Consider the following 9445-nt stretch of genomic DNA (forward strand, 5'->3'; position numbering starts at 1 on the left):
TAATGAAAAGTGTGGCCAACGTAGTGCACACTACCCCAAAATGCTTTCGAAGATTTTACTTACAACTCCAAATATTTCGAAGATTGACACCATCTCGGTGTTTGCGGAGTCGCTTGCGTCAACAAACTTCCCAAACCCGACCTCTAACCATACTTATCCAAGGGGACCATGGCATTCTTTGCAGCGTTTTGCGCTCTTCAATCGTTTATCAGTGTTGTCAATTGGTATGTGTTTACCCTCCAAACTGGGTATAAGACTTACACAAAACCGGGGAAATAAGTGAAATTACCGTATCTACCTATTTATAGTATATACATATTACAACAATTTTATCATTACTACATTACAATGATAACTAGAATTCATGGAAACAGTTTGTAAATGCATCGGCGTATGTGTGAAGCTCCACTAGATTGGCAACGATGAGTCTTTTTGCCATTGTCTGCTCTTATTTCTGAAATATCTGTAATTTTTCGGGGTTAATTTGGTTGCAAAAAAGGGATAATAGACATGAATTAAATAAACGTTTTGAAGTAAAGTTAAACTAAATAATGAGTAAAGTAAACAATTAAGGGAATAAAGCTTTGCACCTCATAAACAGTGTAGTCATCTGCTGCTCGTAACTGTGTTTGCGCAGTGAGTGCTTAGGAACCAGGAACAGCAATGTGGTTCAAGTGCAATTTGGAGTGAATTAAGACCAAAATGTGTATAATTACAATCAAATAAGCACTGTGGAGTTTCAGTTGTGATGGCAGTAAGGATAAAACCACCGATTACAAGGTAAAAATGAATTCAGTTCAAATCATGACCCCGGGAATAAAAAGTTTCATACTTTCACTAATATAGGCAACAAAATGTTGTTTTATTGTGCTGATTACAACTGCAATCTTGAGTAAGATCAATAAACGTTGCATATATACGCTAACATTGTTCAAATGAGCATAGGGAAGGCTAGGAAAGATGGTGGATTGTCTGTGGTTAGAACGGCCAGCCACGTGATTGCCGCCATATTGGATTTCAAAACTGCCTTGAAAACATATTTTACGAAGAGCTCACATGCTTATTTTAGTTCGTATGGGGCTTTCATATACTGTATCACATTATGTTGACGAAACTTCAATCTTTTGAATGGTATGCTTAAAGTTATAATTGTATTCTTGTTTCACCAATTAAATATTGAGTGAATAAGGTCTGGCCAGTGCGATGACGATGGATCGTCTGCGGTTGTTTACCCTAGTACTAGGCTATAAACCACCACTTCTTAGCTAGGTATAATAGAAATACGTATTCATGGTGCCTGTTAGCCTGACAGGTGAATGGCAGACTACCACCCACTTGCGTACCTACCTAGTATTTTTTTTTTTTAGTTCATGGCAATTCAATACATTGTGTTCTTTGCCCTTTGTGTAAAGTGGTTTTTTAGTAACATAAACTAGGCTCCATAGAGGGGTAGTGCCATCAGTGCACCTTATTCGGTGCACTTAAGCCATTCGGCATTACTTAAGGTTCTTTGCAGCGTCCCTTTGGCCCCTAGCTGCAACTACTTTCATTCCTTCTACTCTACCTCCATTCATATTCTCTCTCTTCTATCTTACTGTCCACCCTCTCCTAACAATTGTTTCATACCTAGTGCAACTGTGAGGTTTTCCTCCTGTAACACCTTTCAAATCTTTTACTGTCAATTTCCGTTTCGGCGCTGAATGGCCTTATTGGCTTTAGTTGCCCCAGTGTTTGGCGTAATGTAGGGTAAATGATCGAGCAGCCACCTCTCTCAAAAAAGCCCTTGAATTATGCCATTTTTTTTTGTAATCTAGGAGAAAACACTTACTTTGATAGGAACATAGAGGTCTCGGTATGCTGCCTGGATGGGCCACAACTCTTGACTTTATGCTCATGGCAGCGAATTCAAGTACTTTTTCAGGAAGGTGTCTGCATTCTGGGATCGGTGGCCACTATGTCGCCGCTCGGTCATTTACCCTAAGTAGTGTAGATTACTATGAATGTTTATTTCGTTTAGTAACAGACTAAGTTTAATTTAGTAACAGACTAAGTTTAATTCAGATACTTTTCCGGTAAGAAAATGAATGAATATTTGTTACACATTAACCAATCACAAATCTTATTTCATATTTGTTGCTGTGGTGTGTCATGAACTGCGGTGAGGGTTATAAAGCTTTAATTTACTGGTAATCTCAGTGTTGGTCTAAATCAATTATTTTTAACCCCTAATGGACGGATTGATCCTCAGAAGTAGTAATAGCAGGTTTGGGGTGGTGGACGGATTGATCCTGTAGATAAACAAAATTACACGCTATCGATTTGGAAAGAATCGGGCGGAAAAGAGGTGCCAATACTTTTATATCCCATAAATTCACTAATGGCAACTTTTACAGTGGCTAAAATCACGAGTGTGGGCTTCTCAGGACTTCAGTTCTGCTTGTGACTTGAAAGGAGAATGTTCTGCGTCTCTCTTTCACTTGACATCCTTTTGTAAATTTGCGCATAAATATACTAAGGAGGTTGCTTTAGTTTTTTGTTCTTGTCTTTCATGATAGTATGTCGGTTGTAAATATTATTTGACAAAGAAAAGTGCAAAGAAATATATTAGAAAAACATGGAAAAGTAAAAAAAGTTACTGAATCTTCATTTTCAGTAAATTTACATGTTTTTCAACAAATAGTATGCTAAGAATTTGTTACTGCTTTTATTTTTTATCTGTTTGGAATTGTGTGAGCAGTAATTATAATTTTACAAAATAAAATAAATTTATTTATTAGAAACAACATATAAAAGTTGGTCAAATTTACGACTGTCTTTTGAAAGAGGCCTCACAAGGGGGATGTAAATAGTAATTTTCAAATTCTCGTGGAAGGTAGGGAAATTTTTTATAATTTTTTTTTTTACCATGTACATTTGCATATCTTCCTCTGTCTATTGATGTGTTTTTCATAAATTGGCTGACTTCAAAGTTTATCCGGCCCGAGGAGCAGCATATCGATATACTATATTCACCCATCCTGTAAGGGTTAAGTATATTGGGATCACCTGAAGAAAAGCGACCCCAACACACACTGGGGTCGCTTTTCTTAAGGTGAAGAATTAACAAGGTAAATAAAAAAGAAAGTATATGACTTACTCTTACACATAAAATGTAAGCATAAACCTACTATACTACAATTATGGGGGACCCCAGTGGGCAGTGATTTACAGGGCACTACAAACCTAACACAACCACCTAACCTAACCTAGGGCCCTGTACCCCTACCTAGGCCTAGTGGGGGGCCTCTGCCCCCCCTTAAGGGCACTACCTAACACATCCATCAAAGTACTTTTTAATGAATATTTATCTATAGTACTTTTTAATGAATATTTATCCATAGTATTTTTTTCTCCTTTTTTCTATAATATTATGAGCTAAAGTGGGTCACCTGAAGATTGGAGACACCAACAAGCAGGGGTCGTTTATCTTCAGGTGGAAAGTATTGGGGTCGCTTTTCTTCAGGAGGAAAATATTGGGGTCGATTTTCTTCAGGAGAGGTATTAGGGGTCGCTAATCTTCAGGTGATCCGTATATTGTTTATTGAAAATAGTCAAGTGAAGTGTTATTTCACTGCTTAGTATAAATAAAGATCCAAGATTTCAGTGAGATAAGATATGGCAGTGTCAGTTGTCAACTATGGTCACACCTCAATTCTCAAAGCAAAAATAGGTTGATTATACCACAGCAGAGTCCACCTAGCTTTGGAGCTAAGCCCTTCCCGCTGCACGCCAGTAATTTGTTAGCTCTCGAAGGGGGAATGACGTCACTGGTTAACAGTCCAAATGATTACCAGTATGGATTTGACTCCATTCAGTAATGTTCAGTTTCGTGCATGAATCTTGGCACCACAGATTTGAGTTCCCTGAGTTGTGAAATCTGCAATTGAGATCTCTGATAAAAGATATAGTATTAAGTTATTCATCATTATGAAGATCTCGAATCATTTTGTCTGTGATTTTTTTTTTATCGTGAGTAGCTTAAATACACACTCATCTTGCTTTTTTTTTTTTTAGTCGGTGTTGGCCTACATCAGCGATACGACATAGACCACATTAATTGAAATGACGCGAAATGAAGCATACTTATGCAGCCATTTCCAATGTTAGGGTATAACTTCATCATAATCCTACATGTCAAATGTTAATATCATTGAGGGATCAGGCCTACATGTCAATTTCATATATTTTGAGGCAATGACAGGATAGGCCTACTCATCTTCTTATATTTTGAGGTAAAGGCAGGTCATAAGCCTACTCGTCAATTTTGTATATTTTGAGGCAATGACAGAGCATAGGCTTGCACATCAAATTCTTATTTTTTGAGGCAATGACAGGGCATAGGCATACACATCCAATTCTTATACTTTAAGGCAATGACAGGGCATAGGCATACACATAAAATTCTTATACTTTAAGGCACTGATGGGCCATAGGTCTACTCGTCAATATCTTATATCTTGAGGCAATGACAGGGCATAGGCATACATGTCAAATTCTTATATTTTGATACAGTGACAGGGCATAGGCCTACTCATCAATTTATATTTTGAGGCAAAGACATGGCATAGGCCTACTTCAATATCATATTTCTTGAGGCAATGGCAGGTTATAGGCCTACGTGTCAGATTCTTATATTTTGAAGCAATGTCAGAGGACAGGCCTATACATCAAATTCTTATATTTTGAGACAATGATAGGACATGGGACTACATGTCAATTTCCTATTGCAAATAGTTTTCAACCCTATGTGTTGGAAATAGAGTAGGTTTTAATTAATAGTACATGTATAGTAGTTTCAACTCCATGATATATGATGTACATACATTATATATGTATAAAGTGGAATGTACACGTATATTGAAAATATATTTACTAAAGGGATAACAAATTATATAACTGTAGCATTTCTATGAAAATGAAGGCTATGGTAGGGAGACATCATAAGATACTTGAGAATTTAGAAAAATATATACCATAATAGTTGAAAAGTTATGTATGAGATGATCCAAACCCGTCTGCAAGTAGCCCATGAATCACTTGGTTTTGGGAGCATTCTTGTTAGTCAGTCTCTCTCTCTCTCTCTCTCTCTGTTATTAGGAGAATATTCTAGTGCAGAGTATATTCATAAAGATCTCAATTAATTTTAATTAAAACAAATGACCAAACTTCAGTTAAGAAGAGTAGGCAGACAATTCTTTTTACGCCAGTAATTTATGAATAGGTCTATGTTTATTTTGCAATGTTTGGATAGGCTACCGTATGAAAAATTTTTGAAGACACTACAAGCACCATAACAGCAGCAACAAAAACAAGAATAACCACAAACTCGAATGTCATAAGTTGCGTAAACCAACAAAACAACATAGGACCATATAGGTCTACTTCATTTTTTATGATCCTGTTATTTCGAAAGGAGATAATGTCCTTAGAAAATTCTCAGCAATTTATATCCAGTATGACTTGTATAGCCTCTCATACTGTAACCTTTTGTTAAACAGAGGTATATTCTGTTGTTGTAGAATGCAGTCACTGCTTGTTATCCCTCCAAATGTGTAAACAATTCCAATGAAACTGATTTTAAGACTATTGAAATGTAACATTTCCTGAAACCTATATGAAATACAAGTCTGCATAGCTCAGAGAAAGTTTGTGTGTTTAATTTAAGAGTGGCAAACACGCTTAACAATACTATTAAACGGTAATTACCATTATCCAGTGATTCAGATGTACTGATTCAAATGCAAACATTCCCAGACACCCCTTCATATTCAGGTGAACCTCATTTATGAAACATGAGATTGCAGAAACAGGGAACACTTCTGACGTTATTCATATTTAACTTTTTTTTATTTTTCTTTTTTACCTATTTTAAGATGTGTACGTATTATGATATTATTTCAGGGGATAGTATAACATTTCCTTTTGATAATCTGCACATCATATTTTACTTCAGTAAAACAACTGTTGCAAAATAAATGATGATGAAAAGAACCACAAATTAACCAACTTTCAAGCGCCTCAGGAGCGTGGTTGGTATGGTGTTTGCGTCCTACCTCGGTGGTCGCAGGTTCGATTCTCGGCCATTCCATTGAGGAGTGTGAGATGAGTATTTCTGATGATAGAAGTTCACTCTCGACGTGGTTCGGAAGTCATGTAAAGCCGTTGGTCCCTTTGCTGAATAACCACTGGTTCCATGCAACGTAAAAGCACCATACAAACAAAACAAACCAATGTTTCACAAAAGTATTTCCAACCAATCACCCTCAAGGAATGGTCGTGACATAATCAGTGGGTGGGGCTTAGCTGCAAAGCTAGCTGGACTCTGCTATAGTATCCCTCAACACTAAAAAAACTGGGCAAGAATTGAAAATTGTGTTCAGATTGTTATAAATTACTTTGATGAGATAATTGAGCCACATTTCTAAACTTTGTTTGGACTTACATTAAAAATTTACTGTTAGAGAGGTGATCATAAAAGCAAAGTAAAGTTAGACTGGTTAGACAGCTTGCTGAAGGAACTCACGGATAACAAAAAGTGCAAGTAATGAAGCTGAGGCAAAAGAGATTCTGTAAAAAACATTTGGTACCATCTTCTGTTTTGCCACTGAAAGCAAACTAACTGGTACCCCTTTACTGGGATGGTACTCAAGAGCCATGACATTTATGGGACCGATACAGTCAACCCCTTGGATTCATAGAGGATAAGGACCAAAACCCCCCACGAATACTTGACAACCCTCAAAAAATGTTTGTAATTGCCTATTTTGATAGTTCAAACATCAAAAAAACCCTCTGAAAATGCTAATACCTGCATATTTAATAGTTTTATGAAAAATTTAGTTAGTCATGAAAATATGAGAGTACAGTAATTAGGTAATATTTTTCTATGAAAAATTCTGCGAATAATGTGGATATATGTTCCACAGAAAAAATCCACGAATCCAGAACAACTAGAAGGGGGTTGACTGTATACACAAGGGAGCTAGAAGCATTATATGTAATGCAATTTTTTGAATGAATGTAATTTGAGTAACGAAAACTAATTTTTAAGACAATAATTCCTTCTTGGTAATTGTAATGGAATTTGTTTGTGTACATGTAATCGGTATTAATTCATCCCTATTTTATTGAAAGCTACAGCATTGATAAAATTTTGTGTTAATATATTACTGTATTATTATGTAGTAGGTTCTTTCATTTTGCACTTGATACTGGTTATCTGTGTAATTTATCATTATAATTATTTTAGTATATATTTACTGTACATACATGTATGTGCACATGTTATTTGAAGGATATAGAATAATGAATAATTTTTGTTAATTGTATTCTCAGCTAGGTAGCAGTGATGGAATTAACTTGTGCTGTTCAAAATTATGCATGGGGTGTAAAAGGCATAAAGAGCAGTGTTGCACAGTTTGCAAAGCTACACAACCAGAATCTTGAGGTGGGAGATGACCAGCCTTTTGCCGAGTTGTGGATGGGAACTCATCCCAGTGGGCCATCAGTTTTGAAAGGTATGAATAGTGATCCTGGTGTATTTTAGCTGAGCTAAGATTGATTTTTGTTCATTTTTTATTGTAAGTAAACCCTTTATTATATATGTATATGCTTTTAACATGGCCTATTAGTGCATATGTGTGAATCCTAGAAATTCCTGCCCCAGTAGATGAAGACACCTCTCTCCCAGTAGGTTGGTCTGTGCATGATTATAAGGTTCCCAGGCCCTCCTGTTGTCTTCCTATTTGTGTTTATGTTGGCTGTTTAATAGTAAGTCTTCCCTATACTTTTAAGGTGGGATTTCCTTTTCAGATTTCATTTTCCATTTTAGAAGTTCATTAACTTTCATTTTGTGTTATATGAAAGATGATTGAAAGAGAAAGTTGTTTTAGTGAAAGTTCTTCCAAAAGATTGACTTTCATTGAAATTATTTAAGTTTGATGCTGACCCAGTACTAGTGATACTTGCGTAAAAACTAGTACTACTGTATACGTACTGTACAATAACCTCTTTCTCAGTCCCAATGCTTTTTGTTCTTCCATTGTGAATGACTGTTTTAGCATTGTTAATTTAGGTGGTTCTTGGTGCTTTTTCCAAGTATTTCACACTTTAAAGGGTAACTTAGGTGTCAGGTCCAGGAGCTGATGTGTCAGCCAGTTATCACATCCACGTATTTTGATTAACTTTTTCTAGTATTTTTGTTACATGTTAATAACATTCTTCCTGGTGTCACGATTATGAATTAACTTATATAACTTACACATGAGTAGAGTTTTTTTTAGTTCTTCGAGCTTAGAATGATTGATTTTAGTTTATTTTTCCTTGATAATGGCACCTCTTCGTATGACTATATTGTAATCATTATTAGATTTTCAGAAATTGTAACCAGCTTTTAGAATAGTCAAACCTCAGTTTTCGTATGCCTCTCCTTTTATACGTTGTGGTTTTCATATACTTTTTTCTATAAAATTTTGTCTCAGTTATTGTACATTTCCTCAGTTTTCATACACTTGGAAACGCTCTATACAGGGCCCAGCGCATGACCGGGCCCCGTATCAAGTGCTCAAAGAAAGCATTCCATCTTCTCTCATGACCCATTCAGCTTTTGTGTTCATTGTTTTTTGCTTTTGGTGCTTTTTTTATTCAGGTGCAACTGCTAAATAAGCCATCATGGGACCAAAGTAATTTCCAAGTGCTAGCCCTTCTGTAAAAAAGACGAGAAACACCATAAAATTTAAGAAAGAACTTGTATGGAGGAGAAGTTGAGTGTGCAGGACATTTGATTTCTTTACTGCTCACACCTACACTACTAACACTATCTGTATTTCAGTTAGCTTGGTCATGAAATTAGCAAACGAAGTTAGACATTCTGTCTCCCAATTTCTGAACAGTTCCTACTCTATCTCTTCTTTGCTTAACTCCTGTGATTTTGCCACTATCTTACACGGTATTTGCTCTTAGAGACTAGAGATTCTGACACCTAAGGAAGTCCTCTAAGTGATCTAATGACCTAATCCCTACATTCTTCACACCTCTGTCTGACATTGTGTTGCACTTGCTTATAGCTAAAACAAAAAGAATGTCTGTCATTGGGGGTACCCATCCTTCGTTGCACATAGCACAGGAACGATGCATGCCAACATCTCTACCAGTAGCTGTTGGAGGCAAGGGTGATGAAGCAGAGATTGAGGTAAGGATTTTCTTGAAGAGGCTTGACCATCTCCATTCTGATGATAACAGAGAAGTTCCAAAACAATCCAGTACGATACAAATCAGGGAAAATCGGAAGAGACGTTGTAAACGAAAGCCAAGGATATCAACCCATATCAAGGCCACGGTAAACACCGAGAGTCGGGCTAAAAGACCAAAAAGTTTGCTGGGGGCAGGAATACGTCCTGCCTCCACA

The sequence above is a fragment of the Macrobrachium nipponense genome, chromosome 26 (genome assembly GCF_015104395.2).
Source record: "Macrobrachium nipponense isolate FS-2020 chromosome 26, ASM1510439v2, whole genome shotgun sequence".
NCBI classification, from domain to species: Eukaryota; Metazoa; Arthropoda; class Malacostraca; order Decapoda; family Palaemonidae; genus Macrobrachium; species Macrobrachium nipponense.